The sequence below is a fragment of the Marmota monax genome, unplaced genomic scaffold, assembly GCF_021218885.2.
Source record: "Marmota monax isolate L192 unplaced genomic scaffold, Marmota_monax_Labrador192_F-V1.1 WCK01_AAM20220418_F8-fsc00207, whole genome shotgun sequence".
NCBI lineage: Eukaryota > Metazoa > Chordata > Mammalia > Rodentia > Sciuridae > Marmota > Marmota monax.
In genome coordinates, this window is record NW_026692713.1 from 279,419 (window position 1) to 303,160 (window position 23,742).

Here is a 23,742-nt window from a genome sequence, read left to right on the forward strand (position 1 = left end):
ATGGAGCCTGCTGTTTATGGATTGAGAATGCTGAAACTGTGAGCCCCTAACTAAGCCTTTCCTACTTTACAATTGTTCAGGTTGGGTCTTTAAGACACAGCAGTAAAAAAGCTGACTAAACAATGGGATTGCCAGCTTGCAGCGTGTCCAATTAGCTATATTGAAAGGTCTGGCAAGGAAAATAGCAGAGAGAATCCTAGGGCCTGTTTAAATGGGGTTGGATCTTCCACTTAGCCCCAAAGACTCAGAGCATTGTGAGTAGGGGCAAATGCTCAACTCCTCCAAGGGTGAACTCTGTTGGAAGGTCAGCACCAGGGTCTTGACCTCTTTCTTGATGTTGGCATCAAGACATAAATTAACAGGTTGACACAGGTAGAGGCTGTGGCAATCATGTGGCATGCCAAGAAGATGAGGTTGCTGTGGCAGACAAGGATGACTTCATGATGCCAGTCCTCCAGGGTATTGGACACATGCATGGGCAGCCAGAATACTGCAAAGGCAGCCAGCATTGCCATGAGCATCCAGCTGATCATTCTCATCTGCCCATCTTGCCAGCTGTAGGTGCCCTTGTGGAACACACACCCCTGCCTCCACAGGCTCTGGTAGTTATGTACACAGCAGATCAGAATAACACCCAGAGGGATGCAGAGAAGCAAGAAGGTGGTACAGCTAATGCGATGGTGGTACAGATAAAGTACAGACCACCTTGTCCACCAGAAAATCTAGAGCCTTGGAGTGGTTGTTGTGGAAGACATTCTCCAGGATAATGTTAGTCAGAAAGGGCAAGGAAAGGAAGCAGGCAATGAGCCAGATGGCCACAATTCCCATGGAGGCCTGGGAGATGCTGGGCTTCCAGCCCTCTAGGGCCACAAGGACAAATGAGAGGGTGAATACTGTTAATGACGCAAACTGGATAAAGGCTTGCATCTTGTGAAGGACCTTGCCAAAGATCCAATCAGTAGACCTGTGAGTGGCTGGCAGATGAAGCACATGAGGAAGTCAGAGAAGGCCAGATTGACAATAAGCAGATTGATAGCATTGTTCTTCTCCTTTTCTTCATGATCACCTTTATCAAGCAAAGGTTTCCTAGGACCCCCACAATGGTAGAAAGTGATGATGAAAGCCATCGGGTTCACAGAATCTTGGCAGTGTTCAGAGAAGTTATATAGGACATCATTGGGTTTGCTCCTGTTTTCACCCTGTGGGGATCCTGGAAAGGGCAAGGCCAGGAAGGGAGAGGTGGTCAGGGTGGATTTGACAAGATTCCAGGAGCTCTTGAACTAAGCAGCCCACTTCACAGGTGATGCCTATGAGGCAGACAGCCAAATGGGACTCAGGGACCATGCCTCCAGAATGGAATCCAGGGAGAAGCAGGGTCCATGGAGAAGGTTCTTAGCTGCTTCCATCCCAATAAATGGACAATAGGAGCTGTCACCCAAGGAACTGGGACAATAGGAGCTATAACCTAAGGCTCAAGGGAAGAGACTGGCATCTAATAGTCATTACCTTCTAGGAAGCACTTTTGCATGTTGGGGATCATGTGTGGTGTTTTGTATATGTTAGCTGGTTTACTCTGAAAGGTATATATCAACCCATTTCATTGATGACAAATCTAAGATTCAGAGACGTGAGGCAACTTACCCCCAGCCGCACAACTAATAAAAAATGGGTCCCAGATACAAACCGAGGTCTGTGTGATGCCAGAATTTGTTCCATATATTCCTTCTTACCTCAGAATTCATCTGTTTTGATGATAAAGTTGTGGGGGAGTTGTATGCAGAGTTCAGAGGCAGAATTGTTCAGAAAACCCATTGTCACATTTTATCATTTGGAGGCAACCATATGTTCACTTCATGCTCTTTAGGACAGAAGTGTTTCTTGGAACTCAACACAAAATGCACCCTCTTGTCCCTACCTGCCGTGCCAGCCATATTTCTCAGGTGACAACTTGTCAAAGGTGATGACTTTCAGGTTTGCAAATACTAGCTCGCCAGTACACCAGTATATTTCTGCTCTCATTATTGTTCATGAATATCTGGTCAAGGACATCTCTCTCCCTGGATCCCACACCATGTGTATGCTCAAGTCACCTGATATACTTTGCAGTTCCTAAACACACCAGATTGTTCCACACTTCCATGCCTTGCCACAGGCTGTTCATTCTCCCTGGAGCCTCCTCATCACAAGGGACCACTGCCAATATTAAGTTGGGATTTGGACTCAAGAGCCTCAAAGAAGTAATACCAATGACAGACATTTTGACATTGAAGAGTCCCCTGCCCTATCACAGCATGCATCACTATACCCCACCACACAGTTTCACAGGTTCTCTAGTTAGTCCTATAAGTCTAGTTAGTCCCATGAGGTCCCAGTTCTCAATCTTCATTAAACATCAAAATTATTTGGGGGCATATTGAAAGTACAGATTTCAGGGCTCCTCTCCCTGGAATACAGTTAAGTGAGTCTGGGATGGGGCCCAGGAATCCATATTTTCACAAGTGGCCTAAGGGATTCTGATGAACATGATTGTCAGGCCCTATTTTGAGAAACACTATTCATGGAAGAACATCCTATTTGAGATAATCTATAATTCCCTTATATTAGCAACACCTATTTTTTAACATAACTGTGTCCTTCCTGAGCAACTTCTAACTTAAAGGCAATTCTTACAGAATGAGGTCAGATTAGACCTAGATTAATAACAATTTATCAGCTGTCATAAATGTCACTCATTGTACATTTGACTTATGGAGATGAGTCTTGTTTGACTTATAGAAATGAGCCACCTACAAGGTCAAATCAGAAATTTGCCTGACAGCTTACAGTCTGGTTATTTAGGCTCTGGATGTCAAGAGGCAGGACAGTTTTGCCAGCACCATGGTTTTCTAGCAAAAAAGCACTATTTGGAGTTAAATATGACAAAATGAAATATACCAGGACAAAAACACAAATTTCAAAATTTGAGGTAGAAAAGCAAGCCACAACTTTACTGTTGTACTGGCTTCAGATACAGTAAACAGGAGAGACACCCCAGGGATCTGGCTAACCATTAGCCAGAGCAGAGCACGGTCATCAGTGAAAGGCAACACCAGCAAATTCAAACTACCAACTGTAGCATGATCAGAGGGGAGTTACTGGTCAGGGAGGGATCTAGAAAATAGTCACTGCTTCATTCATTCATCTACTCAATCAGTATGTGTCAAGCCCTAGTCTAGAGACAAGGGCTGCAAAGATGACTCATATAGCCAGGGCCATCCCAGGGAATCAGACCACTAGGAATGAAGATGGACCTCAATGTCACACTGTTATTGCCCAAATCAGTGTGAATGGGGTGCCTGTGAGTTGGGAGATGAGAGAAGGGGTAGAGAGCATGGGGATGAGAGAAGTGACATTGATCTGGGACTCCAAGACTGAAGAGGAATCACCCTTACAAATAGACAAAAAAGAAGGTGTAGAGAATACCATGGTGCAGAGACAGGAAAGAGGAAAGCTTCCTGTGGAACAGCTGCAAGTTCTGAATAATTGCAGCCAGGGTGAGTGGAAGGAAGTGGCAAATGATGAGGCTAGAGGGGTGGCCAGATAAGGAATGCTAAGTAAGCCACTGAATGCCACATGCATTCCAGAAAGGTCATCTGGATATACAGAATAGACTGGTGGAGAGGGAAAGACAGGAGAAGATTATTTCTGAAGAAGGCAGCATTGGGAGTCAGTCTGGCTTTCAGCCCTCTTCTCAGAGATCCATTGGACTCACAATGGTCATCAGTAGGCTAGGACATCCCATTCCAATAGTACTCACCAGTTCACATGGATGTCTGGGTCCAAATCAGCCCTCTTAGCTGCTTCTGGAGACAGGGCAGAGGGTATGAGAGAGCAATAAAGCAGGATGCAAATGACTGGGGGCCAGGAAAAAAGTGAAACTATCTGCTGGCCCTTGCATCTTTCCCCAGAGTGGTAGGGGCTGGGAGGAGCCATCCTGGAGCCAACTCCACAGATTCATGCCTGGAGGAACCCCATGTGCACAGGGACTGCAGATGTCCACAACACACTCCAGGGGAAAGGGCAGCATCAATTAAAATCCTTGAGTCCCAGGTCAGAAAGAAGGCTAATTCTTTTAATAGAATGTGCTGGGAGGAGAGGAATACATGAGGGAGGCTCCTTAAAAAAAAAAAAAACACACAGAAAGAAGAAGGGACCCACATCCTCAGCCTTGTGAGAAGGATCATGGCTTTGGCTTTGAAACTAAAGGATCTAATCTTAGACATGGCCAGAGTAAGATCATATAACTATTAAGGGAGTGGGTCACCTGGCAGCTGGTATCTTTGCACAAAGCAAGAGGTATGTGCCTGCTTTCTCATGTCACCTCTGGAGTCAAAACAAGATCCCTATTGCATAGATACCATCCCGCTATGTGAGAAAAGAGCAGAGCATTGCCCAGTGATCCTCCACACGCCACCAGGGTACATGGTTGCCCTGGGTTCAAATCCCAGCTCTGCCATCTATGAGAGGGTACCTATGCGAGGATCACTTGAACTGTCTGAGCCTCAGATTCCTCAGCTGGGCAGTGGGTAAGGAGAGTAATACCCATGTTGCAGAGTGGTCTGGCTCCCTCCCAGGTCAGGGATGAAGGGACAGATGGAAACATATATATAGGAAGTGGGGCTCCCCACACCTGGCACTCTTTTGGGTCAAGGCTTTGTCTTGGTTCTTTGAGCAAATGGGGGTAATTGGATGGGCCAGCTCCTGTTCAGGAGCTTTACTAGCCACTTGCTCAGAAGTATAGTTCCCCATTTTATAACCTGGCACATAATAGGTGCTGATCAAATGTTAGTTCCCTTCCCCACTCATTCCACCAACCCCACCTAAGAGACCTCAGCACCCTCTGGGGGAGCTGCACAGCAACAACACAAACCAATTCCCCATCTTGGAAAGGAGACCACAAGGAGGGAGGGGCTCTCCTCACCATGGAGGGCTCAAGTTTTCCCAGGAGACCAAGGGCAGAGGAGACATCAGCTTTCACTTGCCGTCCCACTGCACGAAAGTTCTCACCAAGTCCTGTAATGAAGGACTTTTTAAGCTGATCCAGATGAAATTGTCATATCTGACCATGTTTGATCACATGTAAAGTTGTCGAATTCACCTGTTCAATATAAAAACAGGTCTGACAAAATGGTCATACTAACTGGTACCATTGGTCACCAGTGACGAGTTCTGCTCCCTCAACTGTTGAAGTCTGAAATTAGAGAAGTACACAGAGGCAAGCATATACAGCAGGGTTTGTTTAAATAGGGGTAATAGACTCCTCCCCAGAAGGAGAAGGGGGCCATAGCTGGTATCCTGGTACTCCAAGAAGGAGGTGTTCTGCCCTTTTTATATGTCCTAGGCTTCCTTTGTTCCCCTGCTCTCTCCCTCTTTTATCTTTCCCTTCCTGCTTGTGACTAGGCCCAGGAATGCTCAGTGGGATGGCCAAAAGGTGGGAAACAGGTGGGCTGAAGGGGGAAGGGCAGGGAGCAGCCCAGGATACACTAATTAACAACCTATAGCTCCCTGTAGGGAGGGGCAATTTCTGGGACAGGTTACATAGCAACAGGTTGGAGCAGGGGCAGGTTCTTGATAAGCATAGAGGAAGGGCTGCAAAGGAATTCACATTTCAATCCCTCAGGGGACAGCCTCCAACTTTCCAGACTCACTCAAAATTGGCCTCCTTCATCTGACCTGACTCAATTTACCTATCTAAGCTGACCGCCTGTCTAATTCTGGCTTCACTACCAAAAGCAATTTGCAGATTCAGTGCAATCCCCAACAAAATACCAATGACATTCTTCACAGAAATAAAAAAATAATAATGTTAAATTCATTTGGAATGAGGTCCCAGAAAGGCCTCCAAGGTTGTGGCAGTGAGGATTAAATGGGAATGTCTCCTTTCTCCTCTGGAACCAGGTGACACAAAACTCAAATGAAATAGAACAGCATCCCTTACAAAACCCGCTCCTATTTTGAATACACTGACACCATTTCCTTCTAAGGGACACAGGGAGGGTAAGACCTGCTTCCAGGACATCTCCTAAATACTGGACCACAACTCCCCCATAGAACCTTCTGGGGCTGCCTATGGAAATAACCCCCTGGAGTTGTGGTGGTGGCACTGCTCTTGCCTCTATCCCAGGAGCTCAGCCCAGGTCCCCACAAAGGTAGAAAGCTTTACATTTAACAGGGCCTGATTGTAACTGTGACTTCCACAAGTATAAATGGAGAATATATCCTGTCCAGAAACCACTGGACTCCAAGAGGGAGCTCCATGGATTCCTGTCCTCTGTGCAGGCAATAACTGACACTGTCACCTCCTCCTTGTGGGTTGGGCTGCCTATTGCCTCTGAGGCTTGGTTGGTGAGCTCTTGTAGGCAGGCTGACACATGGACACTTCTGAGAATAACTACCTAAGGTTCATGGGGTCAGAGAAGAGCTGAGGAGCTGAGAAGTTGGAGAAATCAGCAAAGGGCTCTGGCACCAAGAAGAACCTTCTGTTCTTGTTCATCCAGGTAGGTGTGATCATCCCACTGTACAGATGAGAAAATGAGTCTCAAAGAAGTGGAGTGATTTTTCCTGTCACCAAACTTATAGGTGGCAGGGCTGAGATATGAGCCCAAAGTAGAAGCTACTTCTCCAGGATCATACATACCAACCCTGAGAGGGGTGAGTACTACACATAGCAGACATTCCAGAGGAAACTCCCATGCCTCACACTGCCTGCTAGACCCTCTGTCTCAGCTGGGGAAGGAAAGAGCACCCTCTAGTGGCATCAGAGCCTGCACCCAGGTCTTCTAAAGCCCCTGAAGCTCCCCAAGAAATCAGAGCCAAGGATGAGAAACAGAGAGCCATCCTTCACCACTCTCTAGTGTTCAGGGATAGGAACACAATCTGTGAGGCTTTTGGGCCAGGATGCACTCCACAGTCACTGGGGAAGAGGCTGGGTAGGATTTTACTTCTGCCATAAAAATTACTAGCTTCTCTGATCTTCTGCAGATTGAGATTGACCCTCCTTAATAGCTGGTGATGGGCCTCACTTCCTGACCCTCAGGTCTTATCCACATGAGTTACCTTGGAGCACAAATATCTCAGCTGTGTGTGAGACCCTCTGATGCTAGTGAAGAATTTTCATGGTCCATGACCTCTTTTTGGCCTCTCCATCTACAGCAGTTATGTGTTCTCCTTGGCCCAATGAAAAAGCTAAGGATCCAGAGGAAGGGGATAGACCCTGAGTACTTTCCTTGCCAGAAGTGTCATGGGATTTGGGGTCAGGTCTCCTCACTCTGAGAGAAAATGTAGGGAGTTCTGACAAACTGGGGATTGAAGCCATCTCACTGAAACCTCAAATATTCATTTAGAAAATGGAATTAATACTTAAATCCACTGTGGGGCTTGTTGTTAGGAGAAATGAGATGAAAATACCTCTTAGCACAGTCACTGTCAGATTTGTGTCTGAGTCCCCTTCTTTGGCTTCTATTCCCCTCCCTATCCTATTCCAATGAGCAATCTCCATCATTTCTCCAGCCCATGTTGTAACCCATTCCTCTCACCTGGATTAGTTCAACAAGGGCCTAAGAGGCCGGTGAGCTCAGCCATGGTGAACTAAAATCAGTCTGAGCCTATTTTTCTTTAAGCTGTTCTGTTACTGCCTTCCCCTGAGGTGTCCTGTACTTAAACTCCTCATGTTTAGAGGATATTGTTGAGTGTCAAGTGTCCAGGTTTGTAGATGTTTCTCACTGAGCTAATTTTCCATGTGGAGAACTTCTTGTTCATTCTTGGAGACCTTGTCCTCTGTAAAATGTCTCTTCACCCCACCCCTGATCATCCCTTTTTTATTACTTCAGTAGAGATATACTTAATATTGGAGTTCATTTTGACATAATTATACATGCATGGAATATGGTTTGTTCCAGTTCAGTCCCTAGTACTTCTCTTTTCCCTCCCCTCCTCCCTCCCGTTTCCTTTTCTCTACTGATCTTTCTTCTATTTATTTATAGTTTTTTTTTTTAATTTAGCATGTTATAGATATGAAGATGACATTCATTGTGGGATCATTTGTTCAGATTCATTTCATGGCTCCTCCCTGTTTCCATCCATCTCCTTCCCCCTCAATCCCCTTCTTCTACTCCACTGATCTCTTCTATATCCATGGGATTCCCCTGCCAACTTCTCTCTCTCTCTCTCTCTCTCTCTCTCTCTCTCTCTCTCTCTCTCTCTCTCTCTCTCTCTCATTATTTTGGTCTAGCTTCCATATACTGCCAGACTTAATTTCTGGGTCTGACTCACGTCACTTAGCATGATGTTTTTCATTTCCATCCATTTACCAACAAATGCTATAATTTCATTCTTCTTTATTACAGAAAAACTCCATTGTTTATATATACTACATTTGCTTCATCTTTTGAGCTATTAACAGGCACCTGTGCTGGTTACATAACTTGGCTATTGTGAATTGTGCTGCTATAAACATTGATACAGCTGCATCCCTCTAGTATATTGATGTTGGATCTTTTAGAGATATACTGAAGAGTAGGATGGCTGGGTCATATAGTGGTTCCATTCCTATTCTTTTGAGGAGTGTCTATATTGTTTTCGAGAATGTTTTGGCTAATTTGCCTTCCAATAATGTTTGGGCATTTCCTTTTCCTCTCATCCTCACCAACATTTGTTGTTATTTGTATTCATGTGTTTGTGTGTGCATGTGTGTAGTGCATGGAATTGAACCCAGGGCCTCATGCATGCTCTAAAAGCACTCTAACACTGAACTATATTCCCAGCCCCTATAATTTGTGTTCTTGATTATTGTCATTCTGACTGGAGTAAGATGTGAAACCACTCTGTGGTTTTGATTCACATTTTCCTTATTGCTGGAGATTTTGAACAATTTATTATTATTATTATTATTATTATTATTACATAATTATTATTATATATTGGCCATTTTTATTTCTTTGAGAAGTGTTTCTTCAGTTCTTTTACCATTTATATATTCTGGATACTGATCCCCTGCTGAAGGCCATTTCTCCTTCCCCCTGCCCAAACATTAGAAATGTATTTTCACTCCCACCTCCCATAACCCAGCCCAACCACCAACCATCAAAAAGCTTAGATTAAGAGGGGTTTTTGGCTAGGAACCCAGGGCCAGCCCAGATACGCCCACACCAGCCAGCATGGGACCCAGGTTCACAGTAGGCCTGGGTCCATCCTTTACCAGTGGGATAGACACCCACCAGAGCCCAGTCTCTGGCACAAAACTGCCCCTTCCTACCAGTGGACTATCACAGTGAAGCCAGATTTAAAGTTAGGTAGTCAGTGTAGTTAGGTAAATCGGGTCTAATACCGAGTGAAATCTAAAATGGAGGCCATGCTGGCAATGATTCCGGGAAACGCAGGACAACTCAAGGAATGTTAATGAAGTCCCAAAAGGCCCTAGGCCAAAGTCCACCTCAAAGAAATGTTAATGAACAGCCCCCAGCAAAAAGGTGCTGACTCAGAAGTCCTTCCTGACCAGATTACTTCTTTGGCCCACCTGTGTCCCACCCCTCGGGCCTTCCAACCTACATTCCATCACCAAAACTATAAAAAGGGGAAACAACCTCACTTCCACGGATTCCACCTCTTAGGTCCCCTTCTTCCTCCGGGAGAAGTCTTTTCTGCTGTCCTTTAATAAACTTCTAATTTCTACTCTGACCTTGCCTCGGCGTGCTTCTTTGGTGTTATTCTTCAACATTGGGGAAGCAAGAACTCGTCACCGGTCAACAGCGGTAACAATAGGAGCCCAGGCCCAGCCCAGATTTGCCCTCACAGACTTGTGCAGGACCTAGGTCCAGGGTAGGTACAAGTTTGCCATCCCCACCTGGGAGGCTAAGCCTAACCCACTTCCATCTTGGGACACTACGGACATCGCCATAGCCTTCCTCATGCAGTAGACCTTAACTTTTTGACAGTAGACAGGACTAGAAACAGCTGTATCTCAGAGCAGACATACCAAAGAGACTGTGAGGCCCACCATTTCAGCCCCTCTCTGTAAAACATTGCTTCCATCTTAGGGCACCTCAACTATTATCTTGAGTTACCTTGGCTATTGCCACCACCTGCTGAGAGCCATAGCCAAGTAGTAATGATGCATGGCATTTTTGGTTGAAAGGTGACACCAGCAAGCCATTGAGATGATGTGATTATGTTAAGATCTGCATTCAAATGGATATTAGACCCCTGCTGTCCGCCTAGGCCTGCTACTTTGGAGCTCTGGGACTCCTGGAGAGTTCCCATTGGTTGGGGAAGGAGGGATTTGTCTGTTGGTGTAGTGTGGCCCAGGAGAACACCGTGTGTGTGTGTGTGTGTGTGTGTGTGTGTGTGTGTTGTGTGTGTGTGTGTGTGTGTTGTGTGTGTGTGTGTGGTTCGGCATATTTCCCGGGAGAGTGCGTGGCATTGGCGGGAGTTTCAGAAATAAAGTTTGTTCCTGCTTGAGTGGCTCGTGATTTTGTGCCCAGCCAGACTGTGGCAACCACCAACTTTAGATGCAGTAGCATATTTTGAGGGACACCAGCAGGTTCTGGAAGCCCAACATCAAGGTGAGGTACAGACAATCTGCACAGGTACTACAAGAATATAGGGAAGAAACAGTAATATCTCAGATCCACACTGCAAGAAAGGAAGACACATAGACAACATGAAAAACAAGGGAGGAAAGTGCCCCAAACAAACCAGGACACTATAATAACAGAACCCATGAACAGAGAAGTTGATGAAATGTCAGAGAAGGAGTTCAGAAGGTTCATAATTAAAATGATCTGTGGATTAAAGAATGACCTAAATGAGCAAGTACAAGCAAAAATTGATCACTCCAACAATGAGATAAGAGAGCAAATACAGGTAGTAAAAGATTACTTCAAGAGAGAGATAGAGACTCTGAAAAAAAAACAGTCAAAAATCCTTGAAATGAAGGATATAATAAACCAAATAAAAAAACTCAATAGAAAGCATAACCAACAGACTTGATTACTTCGAAGAAAGAACATCAGATAATGAAGACAAAGTATACACTCTGGAAAATAAAGTAGATCACACAATGAAGATAGTAAAAAAACATGAACAGAACATCCAAGAAATATGGGATGAAACAGCATCAAACCAAATTGAGGGAGTTATTGTGATAGAGGAAGACACAAAGTTTCAAACCAAAGGAATGCACAATCTCTTCAATAAGATACTATCAGAAAATTTCCCAAGCATAAAGAAGGAATTGGAAAACCAAATACAAGAGGCTTACAGGACACCAAATGTACAAAATTACAACAGATCTACACCAAGGCACATTATAATGAAAATGCCTAGCATACAGAATAAAGATAGGATCTTAAAAGCCTCAAGAGAGAGGAATCAGAACACATATAAGGGGAGACCAATTCATATCTCAGCAGATTTTTCAACCCAGACCCTCAAAGCCAAGAGATAGTGGAATAACATATACCAAGTTCTGAAAGAAAATGGATGCCAACCAAGAATCTTATATCCACCAGAACTAAGCTTTAGATTTGATGATGATAAAAACCTTCCATGATAAACAAAAGTTAAAAAAATTTACGACTAGAAAGCCCGCACTACAGAACTTCCTCAACAAAATATTCCACTAAGAGGAAATAAAAAACAATGATGAAAATCAGCAGAGGGAGGGATTATACTAAAGGAAAATCTATTTATAGGAGAAACCAAGTCACGTTAAATACCAAAAATAAACAAAAGTGACTGGGACTACAAATCATGTCTCAATAATAACCCTGAATGTTAATGGCCTAAACTCACCAATTAAAAGTCATAGACTAGCAGATTGGATTAAAAAGAACCAACAATATGCTTCCTCCAAGAGACTCATCTCATAGAAAAAGACATCCACAGACTAAAGGAGAAGGATTAGGAAAAATCATACCTCTCACATGGACTGCAGAAGCAAGCAGGGGTTTCCATCCTCATACCAAATAAAGTAGACTTCAAGCTAAAGTCAATCAAAAAGGATAAAGAAGGACAGTACATACTGCTCAAGGAAACCATACACCAACAAGACTTAACAATTATAAATATATATGCCCAAACAATGGAACATCTATGTTCATCAAACAAACTCTTCTCAAGTTCAAGAGTCAAATTGACCACAACACAATAATTTTGTGGGACTTTAACATATCTCTTTCACTACTGGATAGATCTTCCAAACAAAAGCTGAACAAAGAAACTATAATTCAATAATAGAATCAATAACTTAGATTTAACTAATATATATAGAGTATTTCATCTTTCAATGAGAGAAGACACTTTCTTCTCAGCAGCACATGGATCCTTCTCTAAAATAGACCATGTATTTTGTCACAAAGAAACTCTTAGCAAATACAAAAAAGTAGACATACTACCCTGCATTCTATCAGATCATAAAGGAATGAAATTAGAAATAAATGATAAAATAAGAAATAAAACTACTCCAACACCTAGAGACTTAATAATATGCTATTGAATGAACAATGGGTTACAGACGACATCAAAGAGGAGATTTGAAAAATTTTAGAGGTGAATGAGAACACAAATACAACATATCAGAATCTCTGGGACACTCTGAAAGCAGTTCCTTAAAGAAGAAAAAGTCAAAAAATAAATGACTTAATATGACATCTCAAAGTCCTAGAGAAAGAAGAACAAATCAACACCAAAAGCAGTAGAAGACAGGAAATAATTAAAATCAGAGCTGAAACTAATGGAATTGAAACAACAAAAAAAAACTATTGAAAAAATTGACAGAACAAAAAGTTGGTTCTTTGAAAAAAATAAATAAAATTGACAGACACTTAGCCATGCTAATGAAGAAAAAAAATCACTAATATATGTGATGAAAAACATCATGATAGACACTACAGAAATACAGAAGTTAATTAGAAATTATTTTGAAAACTTGTACTCCAATAAAATAGAAAATACTGAAGGCATCAACAAATTTCTAGAGTCATATAACTTTCCCAAAATGAATCAGGATGATATTCATAATTTATTTATTTATTTTTTGAGGTCACTGTTAGTTTTATATATATATATATATATATATATATATATATATATATATATAAAACTATCTTCATAGCAACACAATTCACAACAGCCAAATATTAGACACAACCCATGTCTTCATCATCATATGAATGAACAAGCAAACTTAATACATACAAAGAGTGGAATATTATTCAGCCATAAAAGAGATATATGATTACGTTTGTCTATTTGGCTGTAAGATAGCAATTCATGGACATTGAAAATAGTGTAGAGGTCAGCAGGGGTTGAAGAAGGGAGGTTGGGGAGTTTTGTGTGAAGAGCACAGAGTTTCAGTGTGTGATGATGTAAAAGATACGGAGCTGTGTATTGTTGATATTGCATGTCACTAGAAATGCACTTAATATCAGTATGTAAACACCCAAAATATTTGAAATGGCCAGTTTAATAAGATGTATATTAAGCCACTATATAAACAGCTGTCAAATAAGAAAAAAGAATAAAATGCAATAACATGAGCTGGGGAGCCTGGCAGGCATGAGTTGGAAGACCCAAAGTTGACCTCTTCCAAGTGAGTGTCTGCAAAATCTGAGCCCATTTTCTCCAGGGCAGAATCCCCCACCCATGGGTGGTGGTAAAGTTAAAGGGGGAAGGGATTTGGTACAGCCACATGAGGCAGGCATCTTACATAAAGTGCCCAGGTCAGGGAAATCAGAGAGCCAGTCATCAGGAAATGAGTGTGGAGGCCCAGAGATGGAGGAGGCCCAGAGCCTGGGAACTGTCAGCCTGGAGCAGGGAATATTCCTGGGAGCCTGCAGCATTTCAAAGGAAAGCAAAACATGACAGAAGAACTTCAGGCATTGCTCAGGGACAATGGAGCATATGCATTCTAGATGGGGACATGTGGCAGAAGTATGAAAACCGTGCTCTCTGCGGAGAGGATGGGTTGGCTAAAAGCTGCAGAAGAGACTGTGGAGGGGAGGAGCCGTTCTGCAGTATTGGTAGGAAGGTGAAGGGGTGCCACCACGGAGAAATACAGTGCAGATCAGCTTACAGCTTGACGGTTTGAGGGCAGGTGTGTTCCCTGGATTCCTGGGGGTGTGTAGGCACAGAGAAAACAGGTCCCTGCCCAAGGAGGTCAGAAAGACACAGACCTTGACCATCTGGTACGTCTTTCTATTCTACAGGTTCTAAGCTCACTCTGAACTCTGAGCCCCAAACCCAGCATATAAGAGAGCAGAGGAAACAACTTCCAGGGTAAAACCCAGAGGATCCTGTTGTCTCTTGATCCACATTTACTGAGGTTAAACTGCCAGAGCCTGATGGGCCCTCCATCCAATGAGGAGATCCAGTGAGTTGCTGGGGTCCCATGAAGTTAGAGAGATGCCCCTGGAAGTTTAAAAGCAGTAACATCTGAGGCAAGGGTAGGTTGATCATACAGTCTGGGGCTGCCTGGGGATGCCTGGGGCAAGAACATGGCCCTGTGCCCCAGTGTGGGAAGCTGTGAGTGCAGGAGACCAAAGGGTACTAGGGATCAAAGTGGGAGCCAGGACCCAAAGTAGGAGCCAAGAAATCCAGCCCTGACACTTCTGTATAGTATAGCCATCCTTTCCCCTCCTCACCCAGCAGATGAGCCATGGAAGCTACTTAGAGGGCTGTGTGTGTGTGTGTGTGTGTGTGTGTCCTATCACTTGATTCATAGCAGGTGCTCAATTAATACTATTTCTCATTCCCCACCTGTACTCAGAGCCATTTTTGTCCATCTCAGACCTGGGGGAGACCACCAAAGACTTTGTAAAAGGGTGGCAGCTAGCTAAGAAGACCCTTTAGTGTCATGGCTACCCTCTGGAAAGACTAGCCCAAGGAGGCTGTCAGCTCCCACAATGTCTATATCTCCTGTCGTCAGTTTTCCTTGAGGAACAACCACCATCCCTTGGATGGACCAAAGATCAAATGGCCAAGACACGTCCAGGAAATCTTAGAAGTTCCTCAGCTGGACATGAAGAAATGATTTCTTTTCATAGACGGCTCCCTATGAAGCTGACTTTGCTAAGGAACTAGGGAGCTGGGGCTCAGGTTCCCCCATCCTTCAGTGTCCTGGAGAAGGTGTAAAATGAAAGGAACAAATCCTAGAACGATGGAAAGGGCATATTCCAGGAAGCCCAGTTCTTGTCAACTATGGTAGACTTTGATGTTTTAGCCAAAGTAGGATCCCACTCCAGACCAGGATAGCAGACAAAAAACACCTTTGTTTCTCTGTAGCACATGATGTTTGGGGGTTGCCTGACATGCAGGCGTAAAAGGGCTTGGAGACCAGCAATTGCCTCCATAGCTTCTGAGTGTTGCCCCACTGTTGTGATGAAGTACGATGTACATTTCCAGACCAGCAGGTAGGGCTGAGAATGGAACCCAGGCCACCTCATCAGGACCAAACCCCATTTTCTCTCCCCTTCAGTGACAGCAGCTGGTACATAAGGCACAGTCCAGCTTCCCCACAGCCACGCTGAGGCAGTCAGCTATTCTTGATCATGCAGGGATTGTGCTTTGGCCGTCCCTGTGGGGAAGAGGGAAGCAAGATATGAGGGTCAGCAAGCAGAGGGTAATCTGAGCAGTGACATGGGGAAAGTGCCTGAAATGCACTGGGAAATGTGGTGGGAACATATTTTGGAAACAACTTAATCAACTATATTTGTTTTACATGCAAAAGAGTGAAATCTATTTACAATTTCTTTTCTAAATAGATCTTTTAATGTGTATAGCATTAATGATACACAACATTAGATTGGTAGGGTTTTTGTTTCTTTCTTTCTTTCTTTTGGTGGAATGTTGAAAGAATGGAAACCCTTGAATAAGTGCTGCATTAGACATAATGAAAGCTGCTCTGCCTCCCCCTCTGGACCTTATGGTTCTCTTCCTTCTCAGTTTTCAACAAGAAACGCAACAATATCAAAACTCATGCACAGTTGCACAGCATGGGGGTGACCCAGCCCACGTGAGAGTGGGAAAAGGTCCCGATACCTCCAATCCTGATCACCCATATCTCACCCAGCTGTTCAAATCACACCATGAGGCCCCATGCAGGGAGTCCACTCCACATGGCCTACCCTGCTGGTCACATGCATAGAACCTGTGAGCACAAGAAGAAGATTCTTTTTTTAAGTCACCATGTTTGGGTGCTTGTTACTCAGCAGTGGATAATGGGGCTGTCCTCATACTGTCCAAGATCTTGGGCAACAGCACACAGTCTTCATATCCTTCTATATCCTGCCATTCCCTGGCTGTCTTCAGAGGTCACACAAATGGCCCCTGCATTTCCAACCCATTAGCCTCTAGTCCCTGATTCCCCACTCTCAGTGGTGTCCTGATCTCAGCCACCGTAGATACTCTCTCTGGTTAATAAAATGCCAAAGTTCTTCAGGTGGCCCCTTAGGGGCCCAATGTAAGGGGCTAAGACGAGGGACAAGAATGCCTCATCATATACCTCTCAAAAAAATCCCATGACATGGCACTGTTAACAAGCAAGGGTACTGAGCAGAGCTGAAGGTCACAAAGTCACCATGTCAACCCTCCTGTCATAACAGCAGGGAATTCTCCCCCAGGGTGGGGGAAGGGCTGTTAAGTATCTAGTGGCAGGACATGCACATTGGTGATAAAACCGGAGGGGCGTGGTTCTTTTGCACAGTTAGAGGCAGCAGGGAAGAAGGCCAGAAGTGGACAGTCCTCAGTCTACCTGGACCCTGGCTCAGGGCCCCAAGTGTGCTCAGTATCACGGGACTACCAAAAAAATGAGGGAAAGCTGTCCCTGGGTGCTGAATTCTTCACTCTTTCTGTTGTTGCTGCTCCTACATCTGCCTATTTTTAGAGCCCAGGACTCTCCAGATACTGACCCTGAATGGGTAAACCATAATCCCTACTACCCCATTTCAGGAAAAAGCTATGAAGGGAGGATGGGTATCAAAATAACTGAAGATGAAATCCTGCAGTACTGTGATGGCGTCTTTGATCTTTACTATGTCTTTGACACGTGAGTTCCCCTTCTTGCCCTGGCTCCACTTGGCCTCCAGGAACCTCCATCCCTTGGGTCACATGACTGAGGGGTTGTCAGCATCTCCCAGAAGAGAAGCAGGACTAGTGTGTTGACGAGTGGAGAATCAGTATGCTCTAGCCTCCTTGATTCCTAGAGGGGGCAAAAGCCAGGAAGGCTCTTTGATCATTCACATTTAGCTTCAGCTTATTCCTAGACTCCTTTTTCTTTGGAGTGAATTTGAAGAAAATGAAGGACCCCCCACCCCATGCATGGACCATCATTCTTATCCTGGTGATTTTTGAGGGCCACAAAGAGAGCCACTATGATAAGACCCTGAGATTCCAAACTTCTATGGTCCCTGCAGGTCTAAAGAAAGAGAAAGTGGACAAGAGAGAGCACAGGACAGATGGTGGGGGGTTCTCTTGTTCTCCTCAAAGGCATCTGCACATTACTGCGTAAAAGGTTTTATCAGAGGAGGGATGGGTCCAATCTGTTTTCTAAGGAGCCCTTCAGCAGCCTTGGGGAGGATGGAAGAGGAAGAGGAATCCAGGGCTGTAGGGAAAAGAGGAAGGGGTCCTAGGAGACCCAGGATGGGAAGGTTTGAGAGGCTGCTGGAAGCCCGAGGATGGGTGTGCCTAATGAGGGGAGAAGAGGGAGGACAACATCCAGGGAGCACCCTCAAGTCTAGAGCAGAAAGAGGAAGAAAGGTGGGCAGAGAGAGTGAAACCGTGCTGACAGCCACCCACTCCAGGAACGTGACTTCAGGCAGTGACAGCTTGGTGCATTGGGGAGGGAAGAGGGACTCTCTGCCCTATAGCTAGGTCTGCATCTTCTCTTTGTCTACCTCCTCCCTCAAGGAAGATGACTTAGGTAACTGCTGGAAAAAGCAAACCAGGGTCACTGAACTCTGAAAATAAAAGGAATCCCTTTCCTTTCTTCTCTCCTGCAGCTGCAGCATCAGAGTCTAAGTGAGCAACAATAGAATCTGCTCCCCATGACTATGTTCTGAAAAGGAAAGAAAACGCACGTTGAAATACCTTACAGTGAAGAGGGGGCGAGAGCCTGGGCCTTTCCTGGGCCTTGTCCTCTGCTGTCAGCCAGCACTACGCAGGCACTATGCAAGAGGCAGCTCCCAACCTGATACCTGCAGAGTTGATGACTCTTCCCATGGCCTTCTCTCTAGGACTTCTGCTAGGACTTTGCCTCCATGGCTCTTACCAGTAGCATCATGGAGACAGGATCCTGGCCTGGCTCTGAACAGAACTGGGGCTTCCTTGTTCTCAGAACTCAGGTCTGTGAATGGTGCTTCAGAAGGGGTCAGGATTCCCTTTCCCCTTCCTTGCTGCTCAGCAGGGAGCTCCCTGTCATCACCCTTCCTGCTGTCTGTCCAGCTGTGTTTCCCTCTCTGGGACTGCAGCCAGTATTGGGGAAGCTTTGGAGGAGATGGGGCCTTAGCAAGTCAGAAGCATTGTTCTTTCTTGAGGTTAGGACAGATGGCTTTCTAATAGCTGTTCTCATGCTGCTGACTTATCTAGAAATTTTGCACAACCTCCTGTGAATGAAGGGATGGCACCACCTGTCCTTGTCCTCTCTGGCACAGCTCCAAGCTTCCTCTTGGCTCCCATTGGCCCTGGAGTCTCCCTTTGCTATCTTTTCCTCAGTGGCTCACACAGCTTCTCTAGGGGAGATTCAAACTTGACCTTTCATGCCACACAGACCCAGGGGCTACCACTCCTGGAATGGTGGCAGCTCTGAGGACAGGCCCTTAGTCCTCCTTCAAGCAACCTTTTAATCCTCATGACAAAGCCTCCCTCAGACCCCGCCTCCAGATTGTCTGTGAGAAGCTGGCCTCTAATGGGCATCCCTGATTTCCTGAGATACTTCTGAAGGATTGAGGGAGTCTGAGAACCTTGATGTCCACTAAGGAGGATCCCTGCCCACCCCTTTAACTCAAAGGAAGGGCAGGTGGTACACTCATATGGTAGGCAAACAGGAGGACAGAACCAGGACAGGTGGGCTTCTCAAGGCTAACTGTGGACAATCCAGATGGCTGGGTCCACATTGGAGTAGGCCTCTAGGTCAAACCTGAGCCAAGAATGAGGTGGTTAGGAATCAGTGGGGTTTCCTTGCAGGCCTGACATTTCCAGTTGACCTGTGGATTCCTGAAACTGAAAGGTGCCCTCAGGGTTGTCCCACCTTTGGCCAGTTACTGGGCTGCACTCATCTGTTGTTGCAGACACCTGACTTGAAATGGGTATGACCTTGGGCAAGGCAACTCTGCAACTGAAGGGGTCCCCAAAGAGCACACAAGAAGTGGCATCTGGGCTCAGTATGTTTATGAGCTTCACAGCCAGGCTCACAACTCAGATGAATGGAAGAAGAGGATCATACAGGGCAGGCTGTTGATCCGTGTTTATCTTCCTAAGGGTCGTCTCATTTATCTTGTTTCAAGCACTTTGCTTGACCTCCCAGGCCTTCCTTTGAAACCTCAGTGGAAGGCTTTGAGACCCCCTAATGTCGGCATCCTACATTCCTGCAGAACCAGCATCACTTGGTTGGCACCAACGTCTGCCACCATTAGCAGCAAATCTTTCAGCACAGTTAAGACAATTGCTTTGCATCAATGTCTAATAAATCTGAATTGCTAGCTTCCTTCTGAGTGGTTCTTATCAACTTAGTTCCTTGGATAAGATATGCTTTTTAGTTTCTTTTGTGCCTCTTTTATTGTTGTGATGGATGGTAGTGGTGGTGAACAAATGGGTACTTGGATCTTATAGTATGATAACCCCGGAGATCAGATCCCACACCATTTCCCATGAGTCACTGGGTTGTTTTTATTTTTGTTTATTTCTATCGCAGAAATCTGTAAATTCATATGATTTGAAACTGCTTAGGCTCTTACAGGCAATAACTCCACCCAACTCTCTGGTTGGTAGGAAATTTGGAAGAATAAGTATAATCTGGTAGTTTCCAGAGGAAGTGATATAGGCCAGGCAGAGGCATGCAAAAGGACCTCCAACCTAAGGGATAGTTCTGATCTCCCGAAAAATCCAAAAATCCAGCTGGGTGTGGTGGCGCATCCCTGTAATCCCAGTGGCTTGGGAGGCTAAGGCAGGAGGATCATGAGTTCAAAGCCAGCTTCAGCAATGGCAAGGTGCTAAGCAACTTAGTGAGACTTGTCTCTAAATAAAATACAAAATAGGGCTGGGGATGTGGCTCAGTGATCAAGTGCCCCTGACTTCAATCCCGGGTGCAGCCCTGCCAAAATTAAAAAGTCCAACAGAGGAATTAGAGACCAAATGTGGTTGATCCTCTAGACCTGAATTATGGTTCTCAGGGGGCTTCTGATGGCAGTAGTGTCAAACATCCTTCCCCACCCAACCACAGAGAAAACAGGAAATGGTTTAACATAGGGCAAGTGGGGGACAGAGGAAGCCACATATCATTAACACTCAGAGGTTTTTCCAAAAAGACATATCCTTCTCAATTTTGAAACTCTGAAGACCATACTTAGTGTAAACAAATGCACTGGTCAGGCAGAAAAAGTCCCTCATTCTTGGAGATCTTCCAGTACAGGCAGATGGGGCAAGTGCCTCTGCTCTGATGAAAGTCATCTCCCAGATTGATCCACTGTGGTCTGTGGTGCTGGGGTGGTAGAGGTTTGTTAAGGAGGCCACTGGACATGGGGAAGGCAGACACTGTGAATGCCCTCTCCATAAATGCACCTCATTCACTTGTCTCCTGTCTCTTTTCTTTTCAGAGCAAAAACAATGACAAACTGGGGTGCCGTGCATGCAGCTTGGGAAGATATGGTAGAGAAGTACCTAAAGTATGACTTCTTCATGCTGTAGGCTACCCTGTACTCCAGGGAGCACTCCAATGGCAGGCAAAGGGCATGGCCATTAGTTTGTTGGGCACAGGAGTCCCTGTGGTAGGGAGCACAGAGCTCAGGGTGGTGTGCTTATCAGGAAAGAAGAGAGAGCATGCTGGTCCCAGCTAGGCACTGGCTGGCTTCTGCGTAAGAGGCAGGGCCCAGTGCAGGTACAATCATCCCTCCAGGATCTCACAGGCCAGGAAGGAAGTCAAAAGAGAAAGACCAGTAACTCAGTAATTGGCGGCTGGCTACAGGGTGCTCAGGGCCAAACGAAACAGCCAGAAAGGAAAAAGAAAAGAAGCAGGAATACCTGCAGAAAACGTAAAGTGTAGTATCCCAGATGATACAGAAATGTGAACTTTATCTCAAAGGATGAATATAAAAAAAACAGGATCACAGCAACCATCTACTCTACTCAACCATGACCTCTACTGAGCAGAATACTGATTAGGCTTGGAACTGAGGGTCACTCAGGGGAGGCCTGGTAGATAAGGCAGGGCAGCTTGGTGACAAGGCCATAGGGGCTCACCATGCCAGGCCAAGGGGCTTGGATTTCCTAATATGAGACATAGAGAACCACAGAAGTTTCTTTGGAGAGTAACATTGTCCAGATTGTGCTTCAGGGAAAAAACTCTGATAACTGTGTTTGAAATGAGTCAGAACAAAGGCAGGAGTAGTGAGGAGTTCAATCTTGGAGAAGTGCTGATATCTTGTTAAGGGGCGACAGGTTCCTGGGCCAGAGGACACTGAAGAGGGAGAAGGAAGAAAGGCATGTATGTGAATGATTGCCAAGAATGGGAATGATTTCCTTTATGTAGGAGGAAGGAGGGAATTATGAGGAGGCAGTAGGTCATCCTGACACTCTCTTCTCCTGAGCCCTTCATCTCCATACACTTCAGAATCCTTCTCTAAGTTCCTCTGAACTCCCCTTATGGCCCTAGTGCAGAAGAGATGGGGTGAGGGTGCTCAGATCAGGGAAATATGCACCTCCTGCCTGGCTGCTCGCTGACATCCAGTAGAACCAGTGCATTGCCCTTTCATGAACTGTGCTTCTTCTTCAGCGCAAAAGTACGGATTTCCTACATACTCTTTGGCACAGAAGCCACAACAAAGATGTCGCTCACTTCAAATAGGTAGGTGCTACTTTGAAGGGTGAGGCAGGCCTGACTGAGCCAGGTCACAGGGAGCTCCAAGGATCTGAAGGGTTCACTGAGACCTGTGTGGTGCTCCTGTCAGTGTACATGATAGGCAGGTCCTGACACACCTAAGCACCCATATTGATTTCACCATACTGGCTCCCCAGTCCCTTCTGACCCTTGCTGTGCTAGATCCAGAAGATCTTGTGGTTTCTGAAACTCTCCATCCTCTGTTACCTGTGGCACTACCCTGTGAGGATATCCAGGATTCAGTGAGCTGGTGGAGTAGATAAGGAGACCTTTCAAGAACTATGGCCTGTGTATGGCTTGCCATGAGCAGGCCAATCTCTGTCCTGCCTCAGTGGGACAAGGTGACAGGCTGGGACCCTGAGGGGAGAGCTTGGGGCTTTGTGGAACACGTGTACCCAGAGGTGGGAAGTTGGGCAACTTCTGATTGGCTGGGAGGTGAGGGGGAGATTTGGATGCAATTTCTGGGGCTGTAGGCAGAGTTATACTGGTACAGAAGAGAGATGGAGACACTGAGGACAGGCTGAGTCTCTGTAGTTTTGTAATAGTCACTTTCCAGTGCCCTGGAGATAGCCAGGAGCATAAGCAAACTGGATAAGCCAGCTCCAGGTTAGGTGGGGAGGCCGCAAAATGTGTAGAAAGGGTTTCCAACAGTTCTAGCTGGGAGAACAGGGAGCAGCTGACTCTGTGGGCACAGAAGGCCTGGGTGGGTGTGGGTTTGAGAGAGACCTGAGTGGGTGTGAGGTGGTAGAGTGGAAGGATGTGGGAAGGATGCTGGCAGAGGTCCCTGAGGGTCAGTGTTGCTGGGCTGGCAGCAGGAGGTGCTGGGCTGGGCAGCCCCTGGTTTGGTCTTCCCTGAATATGGCTGGGTGTGACCCACTAACCTCCTGGGCAAGGCCAGGCAGGACCAGGATTAGGACCCTCAGATCTCATCCTGTGGGACCTTCTCTCTGCCTGCAATGGAAAGCCACCCTCAAGGTCCATTCTCTCGGTTGCTTTGTTGTGCTGCTTCAGCCCTGTCACTTTGGATTAGGCAGATCTAGGGCCCCTACTTATACCATTATTGCCACCAGAGCCAGCTGCCTGCACCAATCCATGCTGTCTGCTTTAACAGCCCCTGACAGAACACATCACCCAGTCACTCTCATGAGTTGGTCACCCTCACGGACAGCCTTCAGGGCCACTACCCAACTGGGAGTCTTTTGTTTCAGGAACACATGAGGTCCTGGAACCCCAGCTATCTCATTAAGCAGGCTGGCTACTACCTTTGGCAAGGGAAAGGGAGGAGGTGGGTCAGGCCAGAATCTGTGGCAGTGAGGGATGGGAACTGACAGGACTTAGCAGCCTGACCTTTTCCAAACTCAGCTTTTTCTATGGAAGTACAGAGTGCTTAGTAGGAAGGTGTTCTCAGTGTTAAGGTTAGAATTAGAAATACTGGAGTTATTAATATTAAGAAATTCCTCACTCAAACATGCACATCCCTGGATCTTCCCACTGTCACCAGGGACACACTAGTCATTGTCTATGCTGAGGTCCCCAAGACCTGGGTGCCATGAGGCAAGAATGAGCTCAGGAGAGCCAGATACTACCATAGAATCTGCTCACCAGCCCCCTGGCTGACC

General features: G+C 45.6%; 1 pseudogene; it reads right to left on the bottom strand.

Annotated features, from left to right (window-relative positions):
- Positions 1-207: 207 nt before the first annotated feature.
- LOC124094145 (neuropeptide Y receptor type 4-2-like) overlaps positions 208-23,742 on the bottom strand; it is a 51,305-nt pseudogene continuing 27,770 nt past the window's right edge.